The following is a 26,030-nucleotide window of genomic DNA, read 5'->3' as shown; positions in this document are numbered from 1 at the left end:
ACTTTTGGGTCATAATTCCACTAAACGTGTTTGGAGGAAGAAGAATGATGAGTACCATCCCAAGAACACCATTCCTACTGTGAAGCATGGGGGTGGTAGCATCATGCTTTGGGGGTGTTTTTCTGCACATGGGACAGGGCGACTGCACTGTATTAAGGAGAAGATGACCGGGGCCATGTATTGCGAGATTTTGGGGAACAACCTCCTTCCCTCAGTTAGAGCATTGAAGATGGGTCGAGGCTGGGTCTTCCAACAAGACAATGACCCGAAGCACACAGCCAGGATAACCAAGGAGTGGCTCTGTAAGAAGCATATCAAGGTTCTGGCGTGGCCTAGCCAGTCTCCAGACCTAAACCCAATAGAGAATCTTTGGAGGGAGCTCAAACTCCGTGTTTCTCAGCGACAGGCCAGAAACCTGACTGATCTAGAGAAGATCTGTGTGGAGGAGTGGGCCAAAATCCCTCCTGCAGTGTGTGCAAACCTGGTAAAAAACTACAGGAAACGTTTGACCTCTGTAATTGCAAACAAAGGCTCCGGTACCAAATATTAACATTGACTTTCTCAGGTGTTCAAATACTTATTTGCAGCTGTATCATACATTGTGATTTCTGGATTTTTTTTTTTTAGATTATGTCTCTCACAGTGGACATGCGCCTACGATGACAATTTCAGACCCCTCCATAATTTCTAAGTGGGAGAACTTGCAAAATAGCAGGGTGTTCAAATACTTATTTTCCTCACTGTATTTAGTGGACTTTAGTGGACACATTTTATTCAAAGTCAAAACTTTTAACCTTCTACTTGTACTTTACAACAGAGTCTGCACATTTTTCACTGCTATCGACTTTATAACTATTTAAAGTACTGTATCTGTCTATCTGTTAATCTAATCCAACGTTCTCCAGATCACTGTGACATTCTGCCACCTTTTACAACCACAAAATGTTCTCTGGAAATGTTCTCAGTTTCTATGAGCCTCCAGGGAACCTTCGCTTAGTGATAAAGAAAATATCACACAAATGCACACTGAAGAAAAAACAAAACCAGGGCCCTGTCTGGGAGAAAACAAACATTCCCGGAATGTTCTGAGAGCCAGACTTCATGCTGCTTTTTGAAAAAGGAGAAAGTCAGAAACTCTGAACATGGTGAGAATTCCAGGATGAGTCTAGTCCATCCATTTCTACCTCATACACTGATGTATCCATTCATCTATCTATGTATCGAATCTTCCTTCTATCTATCCATCTGTCTGTCCATGTTCTATCCTATACCTTATATGAATTCTCCATTCAACCATTCATCTATCAATCTTATATCTGCTCACTACGCTCCATCTATTCATTCATCTATCCATCCATTAGCTGTTTACTATTACTCCGTCCATCCATCCATCCATCCATCCATCCATCCATCCATACCTGCTTATTACTCCATACATTACGCTTTATCTTTTCAATCCATGATTACATTTTACTTCCTTACAATCTGTTCATCCAAGACACTGTTTAACTGGTTATGGTTTTTAATCCATCCATCCATCCATCCATTCATACATCCATCCATCCATTCATCCTTCCATCTATATATCCAGGCATCCATCCATCATCCATCCATCTGCTCTCACTCTTCTTCCATCCATCTTTTTTTGCCTTATCCATCATCCATCCATGTTCTATTTGAATATAACTCTATTTTTATATAGTTTTTTCCATCTGTCTCTCCTCCATCTTCACATCTCAGAGATGGAGAATTTGATTGACAGCTTGATAATGCTGACAGTTACAGTAATAATTCTACACAATTAAATCAGCAGAAAATAAACCCACATATTTCATTCTATTGTTGTGAAACTGAATCTGACAGAGTGACCTATAAAGTTGATGTTGATCAGACTTTAAAAGAAAAAAAAGAAAAAAATCAGAGAGATGAAGAGAAGAAGCTGAATGAAGGATGGAGATGCTGCTGACAGCGTGCTGAGATATGAGCGGAAAATGTGCGCGGGCCCTTTAAGGGAAAGGCGGACGTGTGGATTGTGAGCTGAAGGGGAGCCGCGATTTGTGGATGAAACCTTAAACCTTATTTCTGTCGGTTTCGCGAGTTAATAAATATGTACAGTGGTTAAAATATATATAAATCTATAATAATAAATCGATATGTGTTGAAATTAAACGTGCGTTGTAATTGTAATGAGATGTGGTTTATTTTTGATTCCCCCTCAGTTTATTGAGAATGAAGAGTCCTAATGCAGCAAGGCTTCAATAAGCAGTTTGTTGCTGCCCAAAGCCGAGACACTGTGGTCGGTTTCTGAGGAACATCTCGCAACCGCGGCTCTTTCCGCTCCTCTCTCACACTCCAGGTGAGTTTATGGGTTTGTTTATTGATTTTGTTTGATGACGAGTTCATTCAGGCTGCCAGGTGTTTGTTTTTCAGTAGGACAATAAGCAGTGGCGTATCTCTGCTTCATTGCATCCATCCGCCTCTATTGTTCATCTGCTCTCATCCCTAATTTCTTGGAAATGGATCAGGATCAGAGAGAGGTGCATTTCTTTCCACACTGACCACACGCTCCGACATCTGAGGGTGTACTAACATATGCATGATTCACAGAAGGTCTCGATCCAGGTCATGCATGGGTTCCTGAGCTTCACCTAGGAGTAGTTTGCACCCTTAAAGGTGAATCAATAGCTGCTGCTGCTGCTGCTGCTGTCATGGTGCAGTTTCTCAAAAAAAAAAAACCCAAAAAAACCCACATGCTGAATGATGGTTTAATTTCCACACCTGTAGGCATGCAGAGATGTTTGGATGATGTTTGGCATTGAATGTTTGCATCAGCATGTCTGTCAGGTATAAAAACACTGTACGTGTCTATTGATCTATCATGTAATATAGTTCTATCAAGGTTCCTTTCAAGGATCCCCACCTCAGATCGTTTTTTCCCAAATTGGGTTACGTGTAGCATCGTGCTCAGATTTCAGCTCGTTGAAAGGAAAATGGGTCACACGCTCGACGGAAGGTGCACGTGAGGTGACAGAAGCACGGCGTCACGTGAAACCGAGAGGTGAAGGATCCAAGCTGCTTCACGGGCACACGGCCTCGTGGGAGAAAAAAAAACCACCTTCCGGCACGTTTTGACTTCTGAGAGCAGCTTGGAGAACCTGACCCCAAGCTCCACGCTTCCATGGCTCTGAGTTCTAGCAGAGTGTTAGGATTAAAATGGCTGTAGGGACGGTGGGGTCGGGAAAAACAAACACATGAGGTTGGAAATCATGGCTGTGATCAGAAGACATCCAGTGTGGCCTCGTTCTTCTTCTGCCCTGAAGGGGGGAGCATGACTCGCATTTCTGTTCAACTAGTGTCAGGACAAGAAGTTTATCTCGGTTTGGAGGAACTTAAACAAGGTCCGTTTGGAGGTGGGATGATTTATTGGTGTGATGACAATACGATGATGATGATGATGATCCCATGAACGTTTTGATCTGTAAAGATGTTTAAACTGCTTTACTGGAGAATTTTTTATACAAAACGGAGAATAAATGACCCACGTGATCACGTTCCATAAAAGAAAAGATTAAATATGAAAAATAGAGAATATTAATACATTTAAAAATTAATTAAAAGGAAAAATAGATGTCAGAGGGAGGAGGTTTCTCCTTAATAATAATGATAAAATAAAAAAAACAAAAAAAAGAAACAATATTAAATGAAACTTAAAAAAAAGTTTAAAGCAACAAAAAAGCAAAAAGCTTAAAATGAATGTAAAAAATAATAATAATAAAAAATTTCAATAAAAAACATGAAAAAATGTTAAGAAATAAAAGACTGATTGTTCCTCAGCATGGAAGTTGCACAAAGTTATGAAAGTTTCAGAAAATCCTCCCAGGACATAAGAATAAAATATTAAAGTATAAATCTGGAAGATGTGATCGTGTGGTATGTAATGATTCACATGTAGCCACACCCACAACATTCCATAAAGGAAACTCGCAAAAAGTGTCTAAAGATGAAGAAATGGCGACTACATGTACGGGCTGAAATTCTCATCCAGAGCAAATCACACTATCGTTCATACAGCTGAGGGTTAAGGTGGGATTTGAACTCATGACCTTCTGATCAGAAGTCCAACATCTTAACCACTGAGCCACCAGTTCTCTCACAGCTTCTCAGCATGGCTTGGAGAAAACTTCCAGAACTGCAGATGTTACTCCGGGCTCGTTTAATTAGTCTTCATTAGCGGGGGCTTTTTGATGTTCATGAATATTAATATCACTGGATCGTATCAATCGTAAATAAAATTGCTTTATGGCTGAATCGAGGGTTATGTTTGCAAGAGATCTGAATTCTCCATGACATGAACACATTTTAGTTTTGTTTGTTTGCGGGTGTTCAATATCTGCTAATGAATCTGGAGGCTAAGCGTTAGCATGGCAGAGTGAGATTAGCGCTCAATAATGTAGCGCTGTGGAACTGTTTGGCATTTGTTTAGCAAATCTGTAAATTCCAAATGATTCCAAAGTATTATGTTTCGGATTATTGCGTCTAAAACCGGCGAACACCGCTTTCTCAATTTTTCTTCAGTTTTGGTCGTTTTCTTTGTTTACTGTCGTTTTCCTAATTTGTTTTTTATGCTGAACAGTTATTCAAGGTGCAGTGTGTAAAAGTGACACAATCATCTAATGTTAACAAAATGCACTGGAAAAACATATTTACTTCACCCCAATTTTTCTGGCCCTGAAATACTAATAACACTAATCTTCACCCTGTTTCCACTTTAAAGATGAACTAAAGGTTCTGAGGTTCAGTTGCGGTGTCAAGGTGTAATTCGGCTTGTAGCCAGCAGAGGGCTGTAAATGTTTCATACTGCTGTTTTAATGTCCACATTCTCCACAAGCACAAATTATTTTTTTTTTTTAAGTGAGTTGAGATCCAGATCGGATTGTAATCGTTACTTGCATTTTTTTTTAGAGATTTGTGCAGTAAATTGTGTAACTGTAAATGGATAAAAGTCGACATCAGTTCAGATTTGTAAAAGTTGTTACATGGACGTGCTATAATTGGAATAGATCAGTGGTCCCCAACCTTTTCTGCACCACAGACCGGTTTAATGTGGGACAGTATTTTCTCGGACCGGTCTTTAAGGTGTGGAGGATAAATACAACAAAATAATTTAAAATCTAATAATAATCGTGAATCCACTGTGGTGGTGTTTGTTCATTTTGCTCGCCTGGGGGTTTGAGTTTAGCGGTAATGTATTATGTGTTAGTGGCCGGAGCTCCTTTAAGAAGGTAGTGGATGGAGGTAAGTCATGTGACCGGAGCTCCTTTAAGAAGGTAGTGGATGGAGGTAAGTCGTGTGACCGGAGCTCCTTTAAAAAGGTAGTGGATGGAGGTAAGTCGTGTGACCGGAGCTCCTTTAAAAAGGTAGTGGATGGAGGTAAGTCATGTGACCGGAGCTCCTTTAAGAAGGTAGAGGATGGAGGTAAGTCGTGTGACCGGAGCTCCTTTAAGAAGGTAGTGGATGGAGGTAAGTCGTGTGACCGGAGCTCCTTTAAGAAGGTAGTGGATGGAGGTAAGACATGTGACCGGAGCTCCTTTAAGAAGGTAGTGGATGGAGGTAAGACATGTGACCGGAGCTCCTTTAAGAAGGTAGTGGATGGAGGTAAGACATGTGACCGGAGCTCCTTTAAGAAGGTAGTGGATGGAGGTAAGTCGTGTGACCGGAGCGCCTTTAAGAAGGTAGTGGATGGAGGTAAGACATGTGACCGGAGCTCCTTTAAGAAGGTAGTGGATGGAGATAAGTCATGTGACCGGAGCTCCTTTAAGAAGGTAGTGGATGGAGATAAGTCATGTGACCGGAGCTCCTTTAAGAAGGTAGTGGATGGAGATAAGTCATGTGAGCGAGGCATCATGACCTGCATTAAGAGTGAGTCATAGACAGATGTGGAGGAGAAAATCCGGGAATTTTTCACAATAAAACATCATTCAGAATCAGATAAATAAATAAAACGGAAATAATGTAAGTTATGTATTCTTTCTGTGCCCCCCGGTACCAACTGACCCACGGACCAGGGGTTGGGGACCACTGGAATAAAAGACTCAGTGGACGTTGTGGATTTAGAAAAATAAATGTTGGGGAGACACCAGTAACTCATACCATTCGTTTACCTCTTTATTTGAGGCTGGGTTCTACCCGTGTGTGTGTGTGTGTGTGTGTGTGTGTGTGTGTGTGTGTGTGTGTGTGTGTGTGTGTGTGTGTGTGTGTGTGTGTGTGTGTGTGTGTGTGTGTGTGTGTGTGTGTGTGTGTGATTACACGAGGAATGCAATGATGACTTAAGCAGAAGCACCATGCGGAAACGAACAGTGTACAGAGGTAATGGATGAAAATGCAGACAGACAGACAGATTCTCTCTGTACAAAAAAATAGAAAGATAAAAGTCTGAGTCTTCATTTTGGGACACACACCACATGCACACACACACACACCGCACACACACACACACACACACACACACACCACAGCCGGTTTGTGAGGCGTCGTATTAAATGAAGATTTAATCGATTTGCATTTCACTCGTTTAGCGGATGCTTTCATGTTGGCTGAAGGCCGGGATGTGGAATGTGGGAGTGTATTTACGTTTGTTCGGTTTTTATCACACACAAAAGGTTGTCTTCGTGGTTCGGTCCGATCCAATCCGATCCAGGACAGTAGCATAGCAAAAAAAATGTATAATATTCAGACAAAAGTATTGGGATGCTGGCCTTTTTTCTTTTTGTGGTTCTTTCCGTTACACAACGTTGAAGTTACACAATTGTACAGGACGTCTTTGGATGCAGGAGCAGGACATTTTTTTTTCCTTCTCCTGAACTAGGGGACCCAAAACCTGTTCCAGCATGACAGTGCCACTGGGCACAAAGCCAGCTCCATGAAGATCTGCTTCACATGGGAAAGTTGGAGTAGATCTCCAACCTTATTAGGATGAATGTGAACGCTAACTGCACCCCAGGCCTCCTCACCTTACTAACACCCTGAATGAATCTCCACAAAATCTAGTGGAACATCTTCCCAAAAGAGTGGAGCTCATTGTGATCAGGTGTCCACCAACTTTTTTCATATAGTGAAATAAATTTTTTATTAAAATATTGTTTGGTTTGAAGCTTTAGCAGAAACAATAACAAAACAAGACGTCTGACATGTTAATGTTTTAGGAAATATTTCAGATCGTGTTCATGTTTGTTCTCGTTTATCTACACTCTGTTCGGTTCCTCAGATGTTTCTCCGGAGAAACCTGTTTCGATATCACAACAGGTTCCTTGTAGAACCTTTTCTGTATCCCTTGAGAAACTCAAAGGAACTTTGTGAAATGCCAAACTTTTATCGGTTCTACTGTAAATCGAGTTCTGGAGTCTGTGGGGAGTAGTGTTCATTCAACATTAACCAAAGCATTAGTGAGATCAGACTCTCATGTCAGGATATCAGCTGAGGAGACTTCAGGTACAGTTTATCCCAAAGGTGTTGCGGTTTGAGGAGGTCAGGGTTCTCTCAAGTTCTTCCACTCCAATCTTCATACCAGCATTCCATACCTACATGGAGCTCAATTTTGTGTACAGGAGGACCAGAATGCTGGTCAGTGTTTGGTTTCCTGAAAAGAAATTGTATAGCTACAACCTACAGAGGTGTTTTATATGAGTGTGTTTCAGACTTTGGTGAAGAACCACATATTGGTGTGATGGTACTTTTACCTTGCGTAGCACCTCAGGTTGGTACCATCTCAGTACGCCGTCATCTGAGCAGGACTAAGATGTTCCTCCCTTTATGGTGGCCGAGGCTGATACCATGACCGGCAGGAAGGCGGAGTCCAGTGCAGACCTGCGTATAAAATTATCACATAAAAACAATGAAAAGCTGTGGGGGGCTTCAGGAGCCATATAACGTTATTGAATTGGGTAAAACAGAAACTGAACTAGGGTGTGTGTGTGTGTGTGGGGGGGGGGGGGTTAAAACCCATCTGCTTTATTCACATCAATGAGGGACGCAACTGCACAGCTGGACCCCCGGCAGACCGCCGTACTGCACCCCTGTGTGCACCCCTATGTCACCTGCTGTCCCATGCGAGGGAGTGACAGAAATAAGAATAAGGACTAATGAATGAATCCTACATTCCAAATTGAGGTGTGTGTTTGTTAATGATCAGGAATACGAGTGTGTTCTGAAGACTAATATTTAAAACAGTGACGTTTTCAGGCACCAAAGCAGAAGGTGGAGCAGATATCTGAGGTGTTACAAGAGGCTCTTGCGCACTTCTGTGGATCAGGTACAGCGGGGTGTCCTGCGTGAGCTGCGTGTGTGTGTGTGTGTGTGTGAGAATAAGCCAAACACATTTTTTAGCTTAAACACGCTAATCCCCGAGCTACCGTCTCATCCCCGTGTTTGAGTACAAGGACACGCTCCTGGAGACGGAGCTTCTGCCTCTTTAAACAGATCCTGTCTCATCAACGCCAACGAGTCGGGCCGGGACTGGCGTCTGTCAGTCAGCCGAGGCTGAAGCTCCTCTAAAATTGGAATAGTAATAAACCATGATGCACCACATCGCTGTTGTGTTGTGAATTGTCATGGTCAGAAATAAATTGTTGCACAGGTTTGTATTATATCATGCGCAAGTTTTTGATTTTATTATTACTCTGTCTTTTGTTTCATAGTTGCTCAGTCGTCCTGTCCCCTTTCACTGTCACCATCTGTGTCGTTCGTTTCATTATAATTCTGTCTCAAGTTTTCGTTTCTCATAATTTTCTCATGTTATCTTTGCCCTATCTTTTGTTTTTGTTGTTGCTCTGTCTCTCATTTCAGTAAGTGTTGTTTTTGTGGTTGCCCCGTCTCGCGTTTACATTGTAGTTTTTTTTTGCGTTCACATTGTAGCACTGTCTCGTCTTTACGTTGTAGCCCCGTCTCGCGTTCCTGTTGTAGCCCCGTCGACGTTGTAGCCCTGTCTTGCGTTGTAGCCCCGTCTCGCGTTCACGTTGTAGCGCCGTCCACGTTGTAGCCCCGCCTCGCGTTCACGTTGTAGCCCTGTCCACGTTGTAGCCCCGTCTCGCGTTTACATTGTGGCGCCGTCCACGTTGTAGCCCCGCCTCGCAGAAACTAACATGTTTCCACAGCATAGAATGTAAATTGAAACTGATAAAAGTGTGACGTTTGCAAATCAATGCAGTGGAAAAGGAATAAGCCACTTGGGTATGTGCTGCTCTAGAAAAATCATCAATGCAGGAGTGACTGAACTTGTGATATTTCAACACCATGTGCGTTAGATACAGATTTCCTTCAGTCCCTGAAATCCGGAAATCCAGTTCCTGAGCTACTTTACATTTCTTAATCGCTGTGATGATCAGACCTCCTGATCATGTGACTGTGTGAGCAGATAAAAACTCTGACCCTTCCAAGATCTGAAGCAGCAGAGTAGGTCTTGATTACTGCATCCTGCTAGGCAGGGTTGTTGGAAGAAACTGGCTCCAGCACAAGTTCAAAAGAAGGAGGATTAAAACCCGAGCCCACTGCTGAGAGTGAGAACCGTTCGACAGATGGTACCGACCGCAGAGCCCTACAGGAACCTGGACTGGGTGCCAAGCCTCATTCCTCTTTCATGGTGAAAAGCTCATACACGATGTTCACCTTCCTCCAAGTGTGTGCTTCTTCATGTTCATTTGGCATTTGATGATCGTCACGACTTCTGCAACAATATCTTTAAATTCGATAAAGACCTGGTGTACGTCACATCCCTTATCTAATCCTCTGGTCCTCCTGCCCTGCTCTTCATATTTCCCTCTATCTCTTATTACTCTATAATTATCCTGTGTTGCTCTTTTTTTTTGCCCTCAAGGCTCTCTTTTCCTCCCGCTGTACACATGGCTGATGATGATGAGGAGCTTATTAAAATCGATCCTCCAGATTATATATGCTTGTTCTTTCTCTCTATATATATAAAAGAGAAATGTGAGCGGCTCTGTGAGGAAGCGTCTGGCAGCAGCCATTTTTACAACTACAAATATAAATATAAAATATGTAGAAATATATATTTATTTGTAGTTGTAAAAATGGCTGCTGTTTTTGTGCTCCAGCGCTGCAGGTCTGCTGCCAGACGCTTCTCCTTCGCTTCTCCTCACAGAGCTGTTCACATTTCTCTGCAGTGCTATTTATAGTCGGGTCTAAAAGTCTGACTTTACTACCAAGAACTGTTTTTATATCGGAACTGGGTGATGGCTGGCTTTATTTATTTATTTGTTTGTTTGTTTATTCGGTTGGTTGGTCAGTGTAACAGCAAAACTCTTGTTCGCTTGTGGGTGTGGCCTGTTCAACTTTCTCTGTAGGACACGGTGACTTGGTGTTTGCTGCCCTGGGGGTTTCTGTTGTGTTTGCTGTGTTGCATGCTGGGAAATTAGTTTAGTGCATATCGTTTGGGTTTGTTACTCGTTGTTCAACACCTTGTTACATGTTGCTGTGTCCATGTGTCCCTGACTCTGTTCAACATGGTCCCATTATCCCTTTTTCTTGATGCCTTGTTGCCTGTTCTCGTTTTTGTCACACCATCCCTTGCTTTGTCAACTCCCAGTTTCTTGTGTTTTTTGTGCTTAACCCTGCCTGGGTATTTATTGTCACCTCGTCTCTCGCTTTCATCAACGCCCAGTCTCTCGCTTTTTCACTTTTTTGTTTCGTTGCCCCACCACCGTGTTTTTTATTGTTGCCCTGTCTCTTATTTATTGTTGCCCCCTGTATATCACTCTCAAGTATGTTGTTCTATTTTGTTGTAGTTGTTGACTTACAGTTGCACCCTATTGCACACTATTACCCCCAGCCGCCTTGTTGCCATGTTTTATTGTGTCTCTTGTTTATAAGTTTACAACTAATAGATAGAGCGGCTTAAGAGCCCAACAGGAACAGTTTGACTCTAATGGGGTTCGAACTCACGACCTCTCGATCAGTACCCCAGAGCCCTAACCACTGAGCTACCACGTCCTCGCAGTGCCCTCACTACCACTTGTCTCACAGTTCTTTACTTTTTATCCAGGCGTTAGTTGCTGTTTCACCTGTTACCTTTCTGCATGACGTCTTGCCGTGGTACCTACAATGTTCCCCGTGTCCCCATGTGTCGTTGTTGTCCTGCTGTCTTGTAGCTTGTTATTCAAAATCATCCTTTTGAAATCCAATTTTTTTATATTTACAGAATGGAGGAGTAAACTGAAAGATTGGCTTTAAATGAAATGAGAAAGAAGTAAACAATGAACTATTGATCTGTGTGTGTGTGTGTGTGTGTGTGTGTGTGTGTGGGGGTGGGTCTGGCTGGATGATTAGACTGACCCAAATTCTCTAAACTAGTCAAGTGCTAATATGTAGTGAGTGGGAGTGTGTGTTTGTAAATGTGTGGTTTGTTTGTGGAACAGCCCCCTGCAGGGTAACGGTAAAATCGTGTGTAAATCAAATCCTTATGGTCTTTTTCAGTAATCTGGATATCTGTGTTTCCGTCTGTGTCTTGGACCTTTTTCTTCACACTTATTTAAAGGTAAATAGAACGATGTAGGACAGCTTCTGTACAGTTACATTTATGTTTCCAGGTTGTTTTGGGTCCTGCAGGTTTCCTCCCTCACTGTCTCAGCTTGGCTTCAGCGTGACGTGCGCTTGTTTTGTTGTATTAGTCACGATTCTCTGTATTTTGCAGGATTTTGATTGAGCTTTAAAAACCTCCTCATTATGCTTTGTGAATCCATATTGTGGAATGCTGCTGTGACTCACGCTTGTCAGAAGCGTGATTAATTGGCACGTCCTTCTGGGTGAACTGCATTTTGTCTGGGTGCTATATTGGAAGCACAGAAATTCACGACGTGTTGTGTTACGTACAGAACGCTGCTGGAGGACGAACTTTTCGTTTTGGTCTGCATCGTTTTCGAGAATGCAGAAGCTTCAGTGAAGACGTTTGAGTTTTTATTATCATGTATAACATCTGAATGTTAATCTTAGGGAGCAGCATTCCTTGGACAGTCTGTCCCATTGAAGGAGGCAGGATTCTCTGCTTCTCTGCTAGATTTAGTAATGTAGGTGTGGTCTGGGATTCTTTCTTTCAGCCTTGGTGAAGGACGTGGTGTTGGGCAGCCTGTTCCAATCGAGCAGGTGTGTCATTGGACAGTTGGTTCCAGTGAAACTGGGCTTATCCTTTGGTAGATGGTTCCAGCAAAGGAGGCATGTCCTTGGCCATTTGGTTCCGGTGAGTGAGGTGTACCCTTTACGGAGCGTTCTTGCCATAAAGGAGGTGTTCCCCTGGGCACTTGGTTTCAGTAAAGTTAATCATGTTCTTGGGCAGTTTGTTCCTGTGGTGATGATGATGATGATGATGATGATGATGTGGCTCAGCAGTGGTGGACGAAGTACACAAACCATGCAGTTGAGTAGATCTCCACTCTGTAAAACATGACTCCAGAAAAAGTAACATTTCTTCAACATTGATTCCTCTCTAAATGTTCTGCTTGATGTTGAACTGATGCTGAACTGTATGTTGGTGATCAGTAGATACACCAAGAGCCAATCAGAACGCGTGTAAAACAGAGCGTGCGCTCGATCCTGATTGGTGACTCGCTGCGTGTTTCACCAGTTACGTTCTTTTTATTCTAATAATTAAAAAGGAACGACTGATTTCACAAAATATAATAAAATAAAAATGAAGATATTTGACTTTGAAATGTAGTGAAGTTTCAGTCAAATATACACAAATGGAAATATTTAAATACAGATATGTGAAAAGCTACTTAATTACAGTAACAAATTACATTTACTTCCTCACTGTTCACCACTGCAGCTCAGTGGATGAGATGATGGACTCCTGATCAGAAGGTCTTGGGTTCACCACCATCTAGCTGCCCCTGCTGAGCCCCTGAGCAAGGTGCTGAATTCTCAGATACTGAGCTGGAGAACCGATATAAATGGAAGTGGCTCTGAAAAAGGGAATCTGGCAAATGTTGTAAATGTAAATGTGACACGTGTGTTTTTAGTTCATTTTACTCTCATTGTTTAAATCAAACACGTTCTATTGATCAACAGGGATTTTACATCACAGCTAAAGAACTGAATGTCATCATGTTAAAACGTTTCTGCTGTGAGTCATCACTGGTCTGATGAGATGATGAGATGATGTACACTACAGTACTGTACTGCTGTCTTCATCTGTTTTTAACTTTGATCCTTTTTGTACAACTAAAATATTCTTTTTGTTGTTTTGATGAAAAGTCTTTACAGTTTTCATCACAGCTCACTGACTCGTGCTTTTGGAGGTTAAGGATGACTCATGGTTTACTCTCACTCTCTTTTGGGCTCCGTTTCATCTCACTCTAGTTTGATTTCCTCACTGAGCACCAGCTTTCCTCTTAATGCTGTAAATCAATAGTGTTGAAGTGACCATCATCACCATCACTCATCACCATCGCCTCCACGTTTCCCCACTCGCTCGTCACCTCCACGTTTCCCCACTCACTCATCACCATCACTTATCACCTCCACATTTCCCCACTCGTTTATCACCATCACTCATCACCTCCATGTTTCCTCACTCACTCATCACCATCACTCATCACCTCCACGTTTCCCCACTCACTCGTCATGAGCACTCGTCCCTCTCTCTCTCTCTCTCTCTCTCTCTCTCTCCCCACTTATTCTCTCACACTCTGACTCTCCACTTGTTCTCTTCAGCTGAAGGTCATCAGAAGGCCTGAGATTAGAAGTTTAACCAACTTCATCTGAACTCTATGAGATCACTGCTGACTCGCTAATCCTGCAGGAACCTGGTGTCCATGCTGCTCTGATTGGATTATATCCACACACACACACACACACACACACACACACACACACAACTCATGTTCAGACTGGCACATATCTCTCAGCTCTCAATATACATGTGCCACTTCCACTCTGAGCTACTGTTAACCTCCTTTACTTTCACAAACATTTCCTTTCTTTCTTTTTAGGTATTCTCGTAGTGTTTTTCTTCCAATCTCTCTCTTTCTCTCTACCTCACACTCTCTCTCTCACTCTGTCTCTTTCTCTCTCTCTCTCTCTCTCACTCTGTCTCTCTCTCTCTCTCTCTCTCACACACACACACACACACACTCTCTCTCTCTCTTTCTCTCTCTCTCACTTATCATGGCTGATGTAGTCGTCTGTTAGGTCGCACTACACGAGTTGAGTACGAGTGTTTCCACAAAAACAAACTTTTTTTAGTCAGCGTTTGTTTGAGGCGTTTGTGAGATGTTCCTCAGTTCTCCAGCTCCATCACGCTAAGCCGTGCTCAGCTGATTAGTCGCTCTGAAAGGATTAGCCTAATAGAAAGTGGCGGAAGGTGGACCTCCTTCCCGATCTGCTCTTGTCTTTATCCAGCAGAAGTTATCAGGTGCAGATTCACGTTTTAGCGAGTGTGAAGGTGCAGTAAAATATGTGGAGGGATGTGTACTGTGTACGCCAGCTTTTAAAGCCCGCCATCGCCGTCCTGACCACGCCCCAAACGTCTACACGTGAGTCTGCCGCTGACCGAACTATCCGAGCTTCAGCACTACAGCACTAGCATTAGCATGAAACTAGTATGTGTGTGTGTGTTGGATTTGATGTTTGTTCTTTCACACTAAAACTCTGAGAAACAAACAAATATAAACAACTTTTTTACTTTATATATATAATAGATTGATTTATGTTTCTTTCTTTCTTTGTTTTGTTCTTTGTTTCTTTTGTATTTTTGTTTTCTTTTTTTAGCTTAATTTTCTCTGATTGCTTCTTTACTATATTTTCTTCATTACTTTATTGTGTGACTCTTTTTCTTGCTTTTTTATTCTCATGTTCTTTCTGTCCAGCTACTCAACACTCAGTAACTCAACACATCAACACTCAGTAACTCAACACATCAACACTCAGTAACTCAACACATCAACACTCAGTAACTCAACACATCAACACTCAGTAACTCAACACATCAACACTCAACACTCAGTAACTCAACACATCAACACTCAACACTCAGTAACTCAACACATCAACACTCAACACTCAGTAATTCAACACATCAACACTCAACACTCAGTAATTCAACACATCAACACTCAGTAACTCAACACATTAACACTCAACACTCAGTAATTCAACACATCAACACTCAACACTCAGTAACTCAACACATCAACACTCAACACTCAGTAACTCAACACATCAACACTCAACACTCAGTAACTCAACACATCAACACTCAACACTCAGTAATTCAACACATCAACACTCAACACTCAGTAACTCAACACATCAACACTCAGTAACTCAACACATCAACACTCAACACTCAGTAACTCAACACATCAACACTCAACACTCAGTAACTCAACACATCAACACTCAGTAATTCAACACATCAACACTCAACACTCAGTAACTCAACACATCAACACTCAGTAACTCAACACATTAACACTCAACACTCAGTAATTCAACACATCAACACTCAGTAACTCAACACATCAACACTCAACACTCAGTAATTCAACACATCAACACTCAACACTCAGTAACTCTGACTAGTAGGAAGTGTAATGATTGTTGTTTTTCCCCTTGTGTTTATCTCTATACGCTTTGTTTGTTTGGTAGTGCACTGGTTATGACCTTATGACTTTAGATCAGAAGCTCTTGAGTTCAAGTCCCAGCACCACCAAGCTGCCACTGATGGGCCCTTGACCAAGGCCCCTAATCGCTGTGGATACGGGAGTCTGCATAATGCCGTCAAATTGTATTTATTGTTTCTCTTTTTGATGATCAATGAATGAATGATGGTGAGATGGTTGGATGGTAGGATGTGAGATGGTAAGAGCGTCAGCACATTAGAGTAGTTTTTCTATCGAACAAAAGAACATTCTGTGAGCCTCTTGTGATTATCTCACCTCTTTTTTGTCTTTAAGTGGTTTCTTCTGCTTGTGCTCAGATCTACAGGGTGTGAGTGAGTGTGTGTGTGTGTGTGTGTGTGTGCGTGCGTGAGAGAGCGAGTGCGTGCGTGTGAGAGCGAGCGAGTGCGTGCGTGTGAGAGCGAGTGCGTGCGCGCGTGTGAGCGTGCGTAAGTGTGGGAGTGTGCGTGTGAGAGTGGGCGTGTGAGTGTGGGAATGTGTGAGTGTGTGTGTGTGAGAGTGTGAGATTGAGTGTTTAGGAGTGAGTTTGAGTGCGTGCGTGAGAGTGAGTGTGTTTGTGCGTGAGTGTGGAAGTGTGTGAGAGTGAGTGTTTGTGCGTGAGTATGTTTGTGCGTGAGTGTGGAAGTGCGTGTGTGTGTGTGAGAGTGAGAGTGCGTGTGTGAGAGTGAGAGTGCGTGTGTGTGTGAGAGAGTGAGAGTGCGTGTGTGTGTGAGAGAGTGAGAGTGCGTGTGTGTGTGAGAGCGAGAGAGTGCGTGTGTGTGAGAGCGAGTGCGTGCGTGTGTGTGAGAGCGAGTGCGTGCGTGTGTGTGAGAGCGAGTGCGTGCGTGTGTGTGAGAGTGCGTGCGTGCGTGTGTGGGAGTGCGTGCGTGCGTGTGAGGGAGTGCGTGCGTGCGTGTGAGGGAGTGCGTGCGTGCGTGTGAGGGCGTGCGTGCGTGCGTGTGAGGGCGTGCGTGCGTGCGAGGGAGTGCGTGCGTGCGTGTGAGAGCGAGTGCGTGCGTGTGAGAGCGAGTGCGTGCGTGCGTGTGAGCGCGAGCGAGTGCGTGCGTGCGTGTGAGCGTGAGCGTGAGAGAGTGCGTGCGTGTGTGTGAGAGCGAGTGCGTGCGTGTGAGAGTGAGAGCGTGCGTGCGTGCGTGTGAGAGTGAGAGCGTGCGTGCGTGTGAGCGTGAGAGAGTGCGTGTGAGTGAGCGAGTGCGTGTGTGTGAGCGTGAGAGAGTGCGTGTGTGTGAGCGTGAGAGAGTGCGTGTGTGTGAGAGCGAGTGTGTGAGAGTGATTGTTTAGGAGTGAGTGTGTGTGTGCTCCTGAGCTCCTGTACCGTTCTGCATAATATTTAATCCCCGTTGAGAAGGTTATGAAACATGGCTTGCTGAGAGCTGGAGCTCCTGTGATGCGAATTTTTCCAGCATGTTGAATCTTCGGCGTCTCTGATGAATCGGAGCTTGCGGTTAGAATCTCTCTGTAAAGAATGTCCATGTTTGGGGCTTATAGAGGGATTAAAGGTACTGAGTCACACCAGACTTCCTGTCTCGCACTCCTGCACACATCCAGACTCACACCATCGTCTTCAGTGAGCTGGTACTGTTCCACAGAGAACATTCGAAGGCTGTTGTGATGGCGTGCTGAAGGTTACAGACGGAAGACTCTCGGGGGTTTTGGAATGAGGTTGAGAATGAGACGATGCTCCTCAGTGCTTTGGTTTAATGTAGTTAAAAAGATTTAGTAGAAGAAATGAAGATATATATTAATTAGAACCTACAAAATGATGGTGTCAGAACCTTTAAGAGCGTTTAGAAAAGGCTGCGTGGTTCCTTCAGTAGAAACCCTAAACTACTGTAGGAGGCTAAAACAGAGTGATTTCATAGTGCAGGATACGAGGATTGAGGTTGTAGAGGTTGAGGTTCTGGGGGTTTTTGGTTTTGAGGTTGTGAGGTTGAGGTTACGTTGTAGGGATTGCAGGATTAGAGAGTGGTTTGGGGGTGGTTACAGTTGTGCTGGTTGAGACTGTGGGGGGTAAAATTAACTTCTGAAACTTGTGCACAGGTTGTGAGGGGTGAGGTGAGGTTGTGAGGGATGAGGTGAGGTTGTGAGGGTTGAGGTGTGGTTGTGAGGGTTGAGGTGAGGTGGTGAGGGTTGAGGTGAGGTGAGGTTGTGAGGGTTAGGGTGAGGTTGTGAGGGCTGAGGTGAGGTTGTGAGGTTGTGAGGGTTGAGGTGAGGGGTTGAGGTTGTGAGGGTTGAGGTGAGGTTGTGAGGTGTGATGGTTGAGGTGGTGAGGTTGTGAGGGTTGAGGTGAGGGGTTGAGGTTGTGAGGGTTGAGGTGAGGTTGTGAGGGTTGAGGTTGTGAGGGTTGAGGTGAGGTTGTGAGCGTTGAGGTGAGATTGTGAGGTGAGGTTGTGAGGGTTGAGATGAGGTTGTGAGGGTTGAGATGAGGTGAGGTTGTGAGGGTTGAGGTGAGGTTGTGAGGGTTGAGATGAGGTGAGGTTGTGGGGGTTGAGGGGTGAGGGGTGAGGTGAGGTTGTGGGGGGTGAGGTGAGGTTGTGAGGGGTGAGGTGAGGTGGTAAGGGTTGAGATGAGGTGACGGGTGAGATGAGGTTGTGAGGGGTGAGGTGGTGTGGTGAGGTTGTGAGAGGTGAGGTGAGGTTGTGAGGGGTGAGGTTGTAAGAAAGAGTTTTATCGTATAACGTACAGTGATACAGATTTGAGTCACCTTATGGCCTATACTCTGCAACCCAGTTAAGCTGACTGTGTGTGTGTGTGTGTGTGTGTGTGTGTGTGTGTGTGTGTGTGTGTGTGTGTGTGTGTGTGTGTGTGTGTGTGTGTGAGACTGAGACAGAGTGTGTGTGTGTTTTGGTTGCTGTCCCAGTAAATGAAAGTTCACATCAGCACTCATAACACTTGATAATCTGGCTGCCTGTAATTCTTTGTCCCATGCACCACCGTGTGTGTGTTTGTGTGTGTGTGTGTGTGTGTGTGTGTGTGTGTGTGTGTGTATATATATATATATAAAGGTCACTTCACAGTGGGGCTGCAGCACATTCGTGTGAAGTGTGGTGTGTGATGGTGCTTATTACTGTCAGTAATTCATACAGGTTTGATAGCGAGCGCACAGCGAGACGATGATGTGACGTTTCACACGCTGATGAGGAACTCCGTCATTGCTACGTGATTAGCGTCTGAGCTGCACGTGCTGGGGTAAAAAGAATGATGAAGGGAGAGAGAAATGGATAGAGAAGAGAGGGGCTACTGAGATGGAGATATAGGTGTGTGTGTGTGTGTGTGTGTGTGTGAGAGAGAGAGAGAGAGAGAGAGAGAGAGAGAGAGAGAGAGAGAGAGAGAGAGAGAGAGAGACATAAAGAAGAAAACTCCAGAAAGCATGAGGCAGCAGTCAGCACTACGCAGTCCTTATTCAGCAAAATTCCCATATGTCTTTTACTGACACACACACACACACAATCAGAGGGAGTGAGTGCATATCAGCTGACACTAGACAGGGTGTGTGTGTGTGTGTGTGTGTGTGTGTGTGTGTGTGTGTGTGTGTGTGTGTGTGTGAGAGAGTGTGTCAGTGTAAGATAAAGTGATGAGTTTAATTAAACAAGTGGAGACTGTTTATATAGAAAAAGACACTGTGTGTGTGTGTGTGTGTGTGTGTGTGTGTGTGTGTGTGTGTGTGTGTGTGTGTGTGTGTGGCCAAATTAATATTTTGCTTCTCTTTGTCCTCTGCAGTGAATTAAATTAATTACAGATTAGTCCAGATTCCTGAACACTGTGTGAGGTTCATCCCCTCCATCAGCTCCTCCATCAGCTTTCCTATAGCTCCTTACCAGCTCCTCCATCAACTCCTCCATCACCTCCTTCATCAGCTCCTTCATCAGCTTCCTAATAGCTCCTTACCATCTTCTCCATCAGCTCCTTCATCATCTCCTTCATCAGCTTCCATATAGCTCCTTACTATTTCCTTTATCATCTCCTCCATCACCTCCTTCATCAGCTTCCCTATAGCTCCTCCATCATCTCCTCCACTTTTTCCTTCATCATCTTCTCCATCAGCTCCTTCATCAGCTTCCCTATAGCTCATTATCAGCTTCTCCATCATCTCCTCAATCAGTTTCTCTTGGCTTATCAATAGCTCCTTATTAGTTCCTCCATAGCTCCCCAAATCCTCATTAAAGAGAACGGGAATCAAAGCCTATCATGAACACAGACTTGCACAAACAGGAGAGCTGAAGGTAAGGCCAGAAGATGGTCATTTTCTCATTTGGGTCTGATTGAAGGAAGCTTTTGGCCTCCAGGGCTCAGATCTGCAGCACTTCATCCACTGGTGTGATTTATGAGCTTACATTTCCCTCAGATCGCTGCCATCGATTAGCATCAGCTCGAACCTGCGCTATTCAGCTGAGCTGCTTTCATTCCTCCTGAAACAGCAGAACAATATGTTACAGCGAGATGGAGCGTTAGAATGCATGAGATGATCCAGGTTCTGCCGTCTGCCCACGGATCTCCTGTAGCCTGCTTTCAGCTGTGGAGGTGTCACTACGCTTGGCTAACGAGAGCATGTGCTAATTCAGGGCTTCCGCGTACCAAATGAGTTGCTTTTAACACTATTGCAGACATGGAGACCACACGCGCGCGAGCACACACACACACACACACACACACACACACACCACAAAATGTTACTTATCAACTCAAACAGGAAGTGTCCTTAGCATTGCCGTTAGCTAGCACAGAACGTAGCACTTAATTTATTCTGTCGCAGCTTCCAGAACAACTTTTACTTCATTGTTTATCCAGTCACATTTCGTTTTGTTTACATTGTTCAGATGGCCACACCCACATGTCACTAGCTCCTCCTACCAGCAGCTAAAACTTCCTCTCTTTCAGTAACAGTTACATTGATGTAAATCACGTGTCTGTGTTAACATGTTAGCAACAGCTGCTACTATTAAAACCATTAGCCAACGTCACTAGCAAACTAGCAATGATTAGCCTCTTATACTGTATAAGACAGAAGCCAGGATAGTCTGGAAGAGCTCCAAAAATACCCCTATGAACCATTATGTCATTTAAAGCTACCTGGGTTCTCCTACAAGCTGGATAATGTTAAGTGTAGTCTCATAATGTAAACATCGTAGCCAAATCTGTTCACAAGTAATTGATTGCAAACGAACATGCGTAAATTTAAATAAGTGTGGATTATATTGTTATTTTGTTGTTCCCATAGTGTCCATGTGTGGGATGATGGATGGATGGATGGATGGATGGAAGGAAGGAAGGAAGGAAGGAAGGAAGGAAGGAAGGAAGGAAGGAAGGAAGGAAGGAAGGAAGAAAGGAAGGAAGGAAGGAATGAATGAATGAATAAACCCCAGGAATGAATGTGACCTGAAGTGGCTGCTGCGTGATGTTCAGGCCCGAGCTGCTCCTCTGTTCCTGCAGCATCGTGTTCCAGTCACTCATTCATGCGGAGAAATGATAACAAAACGCCGGAGCTGGAGGCTGAGAACAAAACCGGTGTTCACTCTGTACACAAAGATCAGGACATAGCGTCCCACAGCAGATTTATGCAGCGTTATGAAGCCATTAGTTCAGAGTTCAAATGAGTTCTGAGTTTGGTTCTGATCTGCTCTAGATTTACTGGAGAAATGTTCATGAAGGATCAGACTCCATCCCAAAGCAGCTTCACACAATTTAAGAGTTAAACAGAATTTAAGAGTTGAGGTGAGCAATGTGTGTTTATCCCTGAACCCATGGAGACTGTGGTGAAGGAAAAAGTCCCTCAGATGTTATGAGGAAGAAACCTTGAGAGGAACCAGACTCAAAAGGAGAACCTCATCCTCATTTGGGTGACATCAAGAGTGTGATTATAAAAATACATTAATATATAACCTGAGGAAAAGATGTAGAATAATCGATTTGGATTATTTTCACCAAGTCACCAGAGCAGTTCCCAGAACCTTTCTGAGAGTGGCTGCTTCATGGTGGCACCATAAGCATCTCAAGGTCTCAATCTCACTTCCTTAAGTGTTCCTCACCCAGTTCTTTAAGTAATTCCCTGTTAATTTCTATATCGGCATGATGTTTGCATTATATGGAATATCATGTGTGGATGGTTCACATACCTTGTTGAGATGGTTTATCAACAGTGTACTGATCTCCTCCTCGTAGGGGCAGTGCGCTTTTTGGGTGCGCCATCTGGATCAACCGTACAATGTAGTCACTTCAGTGATGTTCCACCTGAACCAATCAACCTCTTAATCCCATCATTATGACGCCACGTTTACAGAAATCATCAGTGTTATAGAGAAGTGCAGTAGATCAGAGCTGCATCACACACAGGATCTCATACAGTCACAATGAACATCATCACTAAAGCAACAAACCCAATAATCACAATTCAACACGTCTCCTTTCACTGGAGCCACAACTGCACCTCCACATACATCATCTCCAGCAGAAACACACACACACACACACACACACACACACACACACACACCTCCACATACATCATCTCCAGCAGAAGCACTAAGATTCACCTCCTCACACACACACACACACACACATAATCTCCAGCAGAAGCACTGAGATTCACCTCCTCACATCACCCCGGTGTGCATTGTTTCTGCACATTACAGTTTTCCTGGGGATTTGAAATGAAGGCAAATTGTGTGTTTTTGTGTAAATTCTACAGGAAAGAAAACTCAAAAGTATAAACAATTCATGAAAAAGCTTAATTGTTTTGGTAAACTTTCATTATGACGTCCAGCTTTTCTTGTAAAGTCCGTCTTGAAAACATCCTTGTGAGTGTGTCAGACCAAATCAGTTTCTTCTCCTCTATCGATTATTGTGGAATCTAAAAACACTACTAAAAACAGAGCAGATGGCCTTATCTAGAGCGACTTCCATCTGAGCAGTTGAGGGTTAAGGATCAAGCAGTAACAGCTTGGTGGTGCTGGGATTTGAACATGTGGCCATCCGATCCAGAGTCTAATGCCTTAACCACTATTAGCTTAACCACCTTTAACCACTATAAGCTATTAAATCCACTTGAATATATTCGAGCTTGTGCAGTTTGCTGCAGATGCAGTTTGTGAGCTCTGACTAGTGAAGTTCTCTGAACCATCCAGTCAAAGGCCATGAAAACTGCGACGTTCTTGTACAAACAACATGGATTTAAATCTCCAGGCCCCAGCAGTGTTTATTGTGAAGGGCTTAAAGCATCCCTTTGACCCCGGCAACACGTGATGTAATAACAGAAATCTGATTGGATAGAAACTCTAACCTGAATTTCCATTAATTGTGCTGCTCCTTGCAGCAATGCACCTGCTCTGGTTGTCCAGAACATCCAGATCAATCTCCTCCTGGTGAAGATGATTCACTGTTCATTTGGAACAGTCAGGGTTCTTTGCATCATAAGAGATACCTTTATTCGTCCCACAGTGGGGAAATCTCTAAACACCTGATTTCTGAGTCATGACGGCTTTACGTTTGTTCAATTTAAGACAGACATGTTCTCCTCCTTGGAACAGTTCACTTTTTGTTTAGATATTGTGACTGTCAACAAAGTTGGGAATTTCACTTGAACTAGAAGTCCCTACGATAAAGCCAGCTCCATTGAGATATACTTTCAATGGCTTGGATGTATGTGGACGATCTCTTGTTATTGAGCTATAAACCCTATTGACCACCTTTAGGATGAACGTGAATGCTGACTGCACCCCAGGCCTCCTCACCTTCAGTACTTGACCTTGCAAATGCCCTTGTAGCTGAACGAACACGAATCTCCACAAAATCTAGTGGAACATCTTTCCGGAAGATTGGAGGTTATTATAACAACAAAACACACTTTTATCCGTATAGTGTTTTTACTCTTTCTGTAAGCACGGTTTTAGTTCAGTGTCTTTCAAGTTATGACATGTTTGGTGTCTAAAGTATTTGCACTGATGCTACAAAAGCTAATCGTCATGTAATTTGCCGCTGTTCTGTTACAGGCATCACTCCCACTCCGACTGAGAGGCTGCAGCCGCTGGAGGAGAACAAACAAGCAGAAGATAACTCTGAGCCGGTCGACACCTGACACACACACACAGGTGGGATTTACACTAGAACACACACTTAACTCAGTTCTGAAATCCAACATGCTCTGAACAGGAAGCAGCACAGGGTCATCCACGATCCAGAGAAGAGGAATGTCACTTCCTGGAATAAATAATGATAGTAATGTAGCACGTACATATTCCAGGTCTTCAAGTCTGCTTGATCCTCTTCCAAATAGTCATCCGACACATTGGTGTGTGTGTGAGGGAGAAGGTGTTGTTCTGTGCAGAAATCTCGGGTGTACCTGCAGGAAGGAGCTGATGATTGCAGGATCACTGCTCTCTATTTCATTTCCTTTGCAGTCTGAAAAGTTCTCCTTTGATCTGTTCTGAAACTCCGAGATGAAACGCTCCCTGAACAGCCGTTTGAGCTGCGGCTGTTTAACATCTTCACTAATCATCTTATTATCAGCACCAGGACTGGGTCAAGAAACCCCTCAGGACTGCTGAATGAACACTCTGACAGAAGCCTCCACGTCCTTGATTGGGAATATCAGGAGGCCACACTTCTTTGATGTGACCCGAAGGCCATGCCTTCTTCACTGGGTCTGTCACAGAGACCACCACTATTTCACTAAGACTAACAGGGACAGAGGCCACACCTCCTTTATTGGATCTGATATCAGAGATCACACCTCCTCTAAAGAGACAGACCTTTTTCACTAGACCTGAGCGATACAGACCAGGACAACGTCTCCTACACTCGACCTGACATGTACAGAGACCACGCCTCCTTTACTGAGACAGACCAAGACCACGCCTCCTTCCCTGACAGACCGAGACCACGCCTCCTTCCCTGACAGACCAAGACCACGCCTTTTTCACTGAGACAGACCGAGACCACGCCTCCTTCACTGAGACAGACCGAGACCATGCCTCCTTCACTGAGACAAAGAGAGAGCACGCATCAGTGACGGAAACCTTACGCCATGTTGGCTGTAATTCTTCATCTTTCTAAACCTGTGGATTTTCCTGTAATGCATCTGTACATGTCTGTTCCATAACCAGCTCATTTATATTTATATTATTGGCTCCTCAAACGTTTATTTTCAAAAGACAGAAGGTCGACTGCTAACAGAAGCCTCCAGTAATAAAGTGACTCTTCCTGGTTATTGTGTAATGGTTGTGTAGTTTGAGGAAGATGAAACCTGCAGCCTGGCGCTCAAAGCCGAGAGCAGCAGCGAGGCACGACTGCAGCAAAAATAGGAGACAGATGCAGAGTGCTTTATTCAGTTTCTGTTCAGGAGGTGTGCTGGAGAAGCATTACGACACAGTGTGTGTGTGTGTGTGTGTGTGTGTGTGTGTGTGCGTGCGTGCGTGCGTGCGTGTGTGTGTGTGTGTTTTGGATTTCTCTAAGGTGGATTTGGGGAACTGGATATGGCGTCCTGCTCTAAATCTCCGTAATTAAAACCAGCTCAGAGTTAACGCCGATGTGGCTGCGATTCGCTCCAAATGTAAGGCGAATTTCCAGAAAAATCTGAATGTGTGAGGTCATATTTCCTTCAGCTGCTCGCTGTTCTGATGAGAAACAACATGATGATGATGATGATGGCATCCCCGATGACCGTACATTGTAAAGACAGATCATACAGACGCCTATAATTACTACAAAACAAATGTGAACAAAGTCCTAATGTAATTAGGGATTCTGATTGGCTGGGAGTTCAGGTTGTTGGAGTTTAAAACATTGAATATGCAGGTAGTTTGCATGTGTTAGTTGAATCTAAATGAATGCGCTTCTTATAAAAACCTGTAAACATCAACATCCAGTTCCAATTCCATAAATAATTTCTGTGTTTGATGGATATATGGTGATTCTAAATATTTGGTGATTCTGAATTTGAAGATGAATATGACGAACTGGAAACATACAAATGAGGAACAGAACGAAAAACAGCACCAGGCAGAAACTCAAACAGCTTCATTATATATCAGTAACTTTATTAGAACTTATTAATGAATGTAATCTTCTGACACTACTTTATCTGTGTGTGTGATTTGAAGCATCAGAATTGTAGATGTAATGAAGCGTTATTTTGAATTCTCCCCCCCCCCCCCCCACAAAGTGGTAAAGCAAAGCATGCTGCAGGACTGAACATCTACAAGTGTGTTGTGTGTGGGGGGGACACCCCTCCTGTCTATCTGTCTGTCTGTCTGTCTGTCTGCCAACCCTCCTGTCTATCTGTCTGTCTGTCTGTCTGTCTGCCAACCCTTCTGTATGTCTCACTTTGCCACCCTTTTTGTCTGTTTCTGTCAC

General features: G+C 43.7%; 1 protein-coding gene across 6 annotated transcripts in view; it reads left to right on the top strand.

Annotated features, from left to right (window-relative positions):
* Window positions 1-2,039: 2,039 nt before the first annotated feature.
* fam110b (family with sequence similarity 110 member B) overlaps window positions 2,040-26,030 on the top strand; it is a 29,721-nt gene continuing 5,730 nt past the window's right edge. Inside the window, exons 1-3 of one of the 6 annotated variants that reach the window (XM_083548091.1) lie at window positions 2,259-2,356; window positions 23,372-23,500; window positions 23,669-23,767. The gene's annotated coding sequence lies outside the window, so the exon portion shown is untranslated. Of the gene's footprint in view, window positions 2,357-3,359; window positions 3,411-8,238; window positions 8,309-14,189; window positions 14,541-23,371; window positions 23,501-23,668; window positions 23,768-25,125; window positions 25,228-26,030 lie in introns of those variants that run through there. The other 5 variants (XM_083548092.1, XM_083548089.1, XM_083548090.1 and 2 more) reach the window with 5 other exon arrangements.

Source organism: Silurus aristotelis (genome assembly GCF_946808225.1).
Source record: "Silurus aristotelis genome assembly, chromosome: 8".
NCBI classification, from domain to species: domain Eukaryota; kingdom Metazoa; phylum Chordata; class Actinopteri; order Siluriformes; family Siluridae; genus Silurus; species Silurus aristotelis.
Note: the sequence above shows the minus strand (reverse complement) of the source record. Positions and strands in the feature narration are given on the sequence as shown.